Raw genomic sequence first — 7,500 nt, 5'->3', positions numbered from 1 at the left:
ATTATACACTAATACTGTAAAGTACATCCTATGTAGTATTCTTAAAGTTTTCAGAGCTACGCATGGAGCCCACACTGTCACAAACTGCACTTCCTGAATAGAAATTTTGAAAAAAACAAAAAGCAATTTCAGAGCAAGGCCGACAAAAGGGTTGGCAATATGCATTTGAAGGATATATCTAGGATGTCAAGCTGTGAAAGCAGGTTCAAAAGATAAAGATAGAAGATAAAGTGTAAAGTTGACCAATCACATCACCTGGTGATCGAGACAGAAGACAATGAAATTAAGGAACAACACTGTTCCTGTAAAGCCTGGGAGGTCTTTACAATAGTTAAAAAGCAAAAGCAGAATGTGTTTACATTCAGTATACCTTTAGTAGCTATAGCGTAGCATAGAAGTGCTAACGCTAGTTAATGATGTGCTAACATACTTGGCTAATGTTAGCTCCACAGGTTTTTACATAGAAATGCAACATTTTAGAGGGCTTGTGAGAGCTTGTCATGTTTTTGTCAAGTTGATCTTCTTGAATCACTTCTAATCCGACCCCTGATCTGGGACCAATTTGCCTTAAATGTTTTCCCCATTTATTCCTGAAATGTTGCAAGAGTTCCCCTGTTCACTGTTTTTGATAAGATTTTTTTTAAATGTCTTCGTGATTCTGGCAAAGTGAGCAGGGTACACAGGTGGCACAGGGGTAAAACATATTGTATCCACCACCACATCACCAGAAGCTTTAGCTTGTGTTGTGCGGACAAGTGGACACTATTGTGCTGGAAAAATGGGAAGACAGTGATGAAAAGTCACCACATTGCGATTTCTACTTGTATTCTCTCCTCTTACTTACTTTTGTGCTAGAAATTCTCCAGAATCTCTGCACTTGACATGGTAAATGTATTGCTGGGTGAGATACACACATTTTTTCAACACAACTCAGTGGCATAAAATTTGACTAGGTGGTACAAATTATGAATAAATGAGTGCAAAAACATAATGGACGCAGAGTCCATTGGGGACACAGGAGCTCACCGAATGGTTAAATAAGTATGCAAATTGTGAATCGCATGCTATGGCCTTCAGAGATTAAGAGTTAAAAGTTTCAAATCGGCCAGGGGGATGAGAAATTATAGACATCCTTTCTAGTTCAAATCCAGTTTTAATGAGCAAAATAGTGGAAGGTATTCTCAAGTTGGGTATATGACAGGTAACTAAAGTTCTGGGATCTGGGCTGATCTTTATTAATATAAATGATAGTCAGTCCTCTCGGTGAAAGTGGAAGTTTGTCCAACCCGAGCAACCTCTTTATTCTGTGGTAGTTGCTCGTAATGTCTAATAATGGCGTGGGTTTACATTGAAGTCTGTTGAAAGCCTGTTGCGTTTCATACAGATGCTAAAGGGTGCCTCGGTGCGTCGGTAAATGCAGAGGAATCCTGATCGAGCATCGGTATTTGACGAGTTTAACATGAGAACAGGTTTTTCACTTACATTTTAGAAAAACACCTAGTTGCCAGTCAACCAGAGTTTTAAGGATCTTTGCAAGAATTTAGACATTGGACTATAATTGTTCATGTCCACAATGGATCCACTTGTGTGCAGTGGGATGATCTGAGCTCCCTTCCCTCTGCTGGTATCTCAACAGTGTTAAATATACAGGTAATGCAAGTTGTGATAAAAGGAGACGCAACATGGCAGACGGACTTGACATATTCAAGAGATATTCTCATCGCCGAATCACACAACAACTTTTTATATGTAAACAGCTTGTTTTTGTGTTAGGCTTTCCAAAATTGGTTTTAACTCTTCTACCAAAATCAGAATGGTTTTAAACTGATCTTTATTCCCTGAGAACCCTCTGGAAGTCCTGGCGGTTTCTGGTCGTCACTATGGAAGTGTCTGTCTCAGAGACAAAAAGGCATACATGGTTTCGAAACGTACTTTCCAGGACAAGGTCGAGGGTTAGAAGCTATCATAACTCCTGGGTGAGTGTGTTTCTCCAGCTTCCTGGGGCCGGTCGGAAGCTCTTGACTGCATGCCTCTCAGGCCTGTCACGCTCACAGATATTTATGAGCTGGAAAGCACAGAGTTCACACACTCTGTTAGCCAAACTGATGCTGGTCCGTAAATACACAATAGGGCAAAATGTGGTGTGGCCCCTAACTCTGCGGCTTAGGGCCCAAGTTGCAGCATTCAACTGGACTAAGTCTGTGAGAGAAGGATAAATAGAAAACTGATAGCCTCTATATCTGGTTTGGTATTGTTTGTGCCAGTACTTTTCGAAGATCCCATTCTCTATAAATCCTTTTGGTCGCTGTCATTCAATGTGTTTGTGTTTAGCTTTTACTGAAGAGAATAGGTGAAGCCCTGGACACAAAAACTAGCAGATACCAGCCGCTCCACAACAGACTGAACACAAGTTTGGCATACTGTATTCAGTTGGTTGCTTTTTTTCTCTTTATTGTTTGCAACATTGCAGCTGTTTTATTCCCCTGTTCTTATTATCAGGCCTATTTAAATGCTATGCTGCAAAATACTCAATAAGCCCTGGCTAAAAATTCATTTAGACATCAAGATGTAAATAGTTTTCTAAAACAAGTTAAAAGTGCACAAGTATGTGTAAAAATAGATATGGGTGCATACAATTTATTTCAATAAGAGACTCATATTCTTTACAGTTCAAAGGTTGCAGTTTATACAAATGAGCATAGTTTGTTTGATATGTACATGATTCAGCACGTGTGTTCTCCCTAACAACCTAACTTGTGTAGCAGTATTATGTCAATCTTTGTTTTGTCTTCGTTTAATTGGTTTGTCCTGAACCAACAGCCAATCCAAGCCCATTCTCAGGTAGAGGGGTGGGGCTTAGTCGTATGCGGCCAGGTTCAGTGTGTTAGATAGCAGAAGCGAATTATCACTGTCACCGACTGAACAGTGACTATTGTAAGAGAACAATAATGTTCATAAATGAATGGCTGACGACCAGTTATCCTGTACTTTGAACTGTTGGGAGCTACAAGAGGTAAATACGAGTTTGTGTATCATTTTCTATACTGACTAAATTTTAAAAGTTGAGATGCTAATGCATCCATTAGCATTAGCATTAATAATCGTTTGCTTTCATACTGTTAGCTGTGAAATTTGAAACTAGTTGTTAAAACAAGTTATTGCTAAGTAGTGTATGGACTTGTTGCTTAGCTGATGTATTTGATTCAGGAGACGGACGTTTGTGACTGTGGGGAAAACTCCTTGGGACCACCATGGAGAACTGTTTCCCGTGTGTGCGTGTGCTGCTGTAGACTGTCGCTGCTGTTTCTTCTGCGCTCTGCCTGCTGTCCATTATCCAGCTTCCCCTCACCTAACCCTCTGAATAGTCCTTGGATTCGGATTCGTGAGTACTAACAAACTTACACATGCTTTTTTGTTTATTGCTTGTGTTACAAGTGAAGCGGCCATCACCGTTTTAGGCCTCAACGCTCCCAAGCCACGACTCAGGCCTGCAATGAGGGTTTTTGTTTATTTTGAGTTTGTGTGTGTGTGTGTGTGTGTGTGTGTGTGTGTGTGTGTGTGTGTGTGTGTGTGTGTGTGAGAGAGAGAGAGTGGGGGTGCACAGTATATTGATGTTCGCATGTAATAAATGCCAAACTGTTTTTGTAATGTCTTTGAAGTATATTTGGTGTGTCAAAGTTCATCATATTCATGTTTTGGTAAGAGCTGGTTAAAAGGGGTAAAAATACACTTAAAACACAAGATAAAATGACTTAATAAGAGACATAGACCTTTTATTTAACTTACTTAATTCTATTGGAGGCACCGCCAGTTATTTTAGTTTGCATAATAAGGGAACAAGAGTTGTGAGAATAATTATATTAATGTATAAGAACAGGTAATCGCGCCATTACGTTTAAAACTGTACCCAGGGCCCCGCTCATAGTACTACTACACCTATAATACTATATAGCTACACGGGACGGGTGTTACACTACTATCACAAAACCTTTTATAGATAGATAGATAGATACTTTATTCATCCCCAGGGGGAAATTTGTTTGTAGCAGCAGCAAAAGAAGTTACAGAGTAAACATAAAAATATTAAGTATGAACAATGCTCAATATATACCATACTATAAAATAACAGCAGAACATAATAAATTTAAATTAAATTAAATAATAAAAGTGCAAAAAAAAATTGCACTTGTATTGAGTATAAAATAGAATGGTATTAAATTAAATTAGTTAACTAGGTAAACAACACAGTAGTGCAAGGATCACCAACAGCAAACAAAAACAGTGTAGCGGTGTTGTAGTTAATTGGAGGACGATCTGGCCAGAGGTGATTTGTTATAGTCTTATTGCAGTGAGCAGGAATGTTCTCCTGTATCTGTCCTTGTGACAGCGGAGCTGGATCAGTCTGTTAGAGAAAGTGCTCCGCTGTCCCTGCAGTAGGTGGTGGAGAGGTTGATCCGGGTTATCCAATATGGATAATAGTTTCTTCAGTGTCCTACTCTAGTCTCCACCACCTGTTCTGGATAGTCTTGTTTGCCAGTTTATTAAGTCTGTTGGTGTCACCGGCTCCAATGCTGCTCCCCCAGCAGACTACAGCGAAGTAAAGTGCACTGGCCACAACAGACTGGTAGAACATCTCCAACATCTTGCTACACACGTTGAAGGATCAAAGTTTCCTCAAGAAAAAGAGTCGACTCATCCCCTTCTTGTACACAGCGTTGATGTTGGACTTCCTGTTCAGTCTGTTGTCGATTGAGACACCTAGGTACTTGTACTCCTTCACCATGTCCACATCCTCTCCCAGAACTCTCAGCGGTTGTGGAGCCGTCGTCTTCCTCCTGAAGTCGACCACCATCTCTCTGGTCTTGGCCATGTTCAGAAGCAGGTGATTTCTACCGGCTCACTATACAAAGTCATCCACTACTGCCCTGTACTCCTCCTCCCGTCCGTCCCTTATACACCCAACCACTGCAGACCTTATACACCCAACCACTGCAGAGTCGTCAGAGAACTTCTGCAGATGGCATGACCCCGAATTGTACTGGAAGTCAGTGGTGTATAAGGTGAACAGGAAGGGAGACAGAACAGTTCCCTGTGGGGCTCCAGTATCACTGACCACCGTATAGGACAGCACATGGCCCAGTCGGACAAACTGTGTCTGCCTGTGAGGTAGTCAGTGATCCAGGAGACGGTGGATGCGTTAACCCCCACCACTCGCAGCTTCTCACTCAACAGCACTGGTTGGATGGTGTTGAATACACTGGAGAAATCAAAGAAAGTGATTCTCACAGAGCCACCGATTCCATCCAGGTGCGACTGAGCTCGTTGCAGCAGGTAGATGATGGCGTAGTCCACTCCCACATGAGGCTGGTATGTATGCAAATTGCAGAGGGTCCAGTGAGGATTTCACCTGCGGTCGGAGGTGGGCCAAGACCAGCCTCTCCAGCACCTTCATTGCATGTGATGTGAGGGCATCTAGTTGGTAGTCGTTGAGACCAGATGGTGTCGTCTTCTTAGGTACAGGAACCAGGTACGACGTCTTCCACAGCACTGGGACTTCCTCCTGCTTCAGGCTCAGGTTGAAGAGATGTTGCAGAACATCAGACAGCTGGATGACGCAGGTCTTCAGGACCCTGGGGCTGATGCCATCGGGTCCTTCAGCTTTGCCTTGATGGAGTCTCTCCATCTGTCTTCTCACCTGGCCAGTCGTCATAGAGAATGGGGTCTTTGGTGGCAGAGCCCTTTCAAGTAGAGGGCTCTGGGTCCATGCAGCTCACCAGGGGGGACAGAGGGAACAGAGGGGGAGGTGTTTGGGAGGTGTGGTGTGTAGAGGAGACAGATGAGGGCTGTGAACTAAACCTATTGAAGAAAGAGTTTAGCTCATTGGCCCTCTCCAGGGAGCCCCCTGGTTGTCTCCCTCTAACCTTGAAGCCAGTTATCTGCTTCATCCCCATCCACACCTCCCTCACGTTGTTCTGCTGGAGTTTGGCCTCCAGCTTCCTCCTGTAAGAGTCCTTGCACTCTCTGATCTTCACCTTCAGGTCGCGCTGGACTCTCCTGAGCTCGTCCCTGTCCCCAGACCTGAAAGCTGCTTTCTTCTTATTGAGAAGAGCTTTCAGGTCACTGGTGATCTATGGCTTATTGTGGGGTAGCAGTGTACAGTCTGGGATGGTATGGTATGGCGGTTTGTTCACAGAATTGTATGTATTCTGTGATGCAGTCCATCATGCTGTTAATGTCCTCCCCATGTGGTCCACACAGCACATCCCAATCCGTTGACTTAAAGCAGTCCTGCAGGGCATCATTAGCCTCTTGAGACCACCTCCTCGCAGTCCTGGTGGTCACAGGCATCCTCTGCACCAGAGGAACATACCTGGGTGTCAACAGGATCAGGTTGTGATCAGACCTGCCAATGGGGGGGAAGGGTAGTGGCACTGTAAACATCAATTGCATTTGCATACAGAAGTTCCAGAGTTGTATTGTTCCTAGTGTGGCAGTCAACATACCGGTGAAAAGTTGGCAGGGCTTTATCAAGAGTGTGTGGTTAAAGTCTCCAATAATTGCCAAAATTGCACCAGGATGTTGACTCTGCAGTCCAGACACAGTGGAGTGGATGGTGTCCACTGCTGCCTCTGCGTCAGCTGATGGGGGGACGTACACAGCGACAACAATGGCGGACGTGAACTCCCTCTGCAAATAATAAGGACGCATCCCCACGGCTAACAGTTCAATGTCTGGACTACAGAAGCGTTCCTTTACACACACATGGTTGGGATTGCGCCACCTCTCGTTCACATACACTGCAATCCTGCCACCCCTCTTCTTATCGCTCTGTATAACGTCTCTGTCCGCCCGAACAGTCCTGAAGCTGGGCACCGAGGCACTGTGATCCAGAAAATCTGCAAGCAGCCATGTCTCCGTGAAACACACCCGCGGTAGTCCCGCTGTAGTCCCTCTCAGTCTTTACCAGCGTGCCGAGCTCATTCGTCTTCATCGCCAAGACCTCACGTTCCCTGTTATAATTGCCGGTACCGAAGGTTTGTACTTCCTCGTCTTCGCCCTCCGCTTAGCACCCAACCTGCAGCCCCGAGCCCTTCTTCGCAGTTCCTCCGGGATCTCAGGCCTGGCGCCGTGCAAAATCTGCCACGGTTTGCTCAGCGCAATCAGCTTATCGCGGGAATAGACAGTGGCCCGGTCATTGTGTGTGGCTCTCTGTTACAAACAGGGAGAAAAATAACAGAAAAGCCACGAGAAAAGTTGAGAAAAAGTTACGGTCCGTTGTCTGACCGTAATTTAAACCAAACGTGAAGGAAAAAAGAACAAAAGAAGAGTGGAAAAATGAAAAAAAAGACAAAAAATTCAAACACACACAGGGAGCTGCTGCTACAGGCAGACACTGGCACGGCGCCATCTTGCATATATCATCCATATATTTTATATAATAATATTCCTAATTGCACACTTTTTGTAATACTTGTTATTTTATTCAAGTGTATCCACAGT

General features: G+C 43.9%; 1 long non-coding RNA gene across 1 annotated transcript in view; it reads left to right on the top strand.

Annotated features, from left to right (window-relative positions):
* Positions 1-2,932: 2,932 nt before the first annotated feature.
* LOC137878102 (uncharacterized) overlaps positions 2,933-7,500 on the top strand; it is a 5,741-nt gene continuing 1,173 nt past the window's right edge. The window contains exons 1-2 of the long non-coding RNA XR_011103587.1: positions 2,933-3,013; positions 3,208-3,382. This is a non-coding gene — a long non-coding RNA (uncharacterized lncRNA). The remainder of the gene's footprint in view (positions 3,014-3,207; positions 3,383-7,500) is intronic.

Source organism: Cebidichthys violaceus, unplaced genomic scaffold (genome assembly GCF_023349555.1).
Source record: "Cebidichthys violaceus isolate CVI_PGR_0920_01 unplaced genomic scaffold, fCebVio1.0.p SCAF_10, whole genome shotgun sequence".
NCBI classification, from domain to species: domain Eukaryota; kingdom Metazoa; phylum Chordata; class Actinopteri; order Perciformes; family Stichaeidae; genus Cebidichthys; species Cebidichthys violaceus.
The sequence above is the reverse complement of the archived record's forward strand: the minus strand, read 5'-3'. Positions and strand labels throughout refer to the sequence as shown.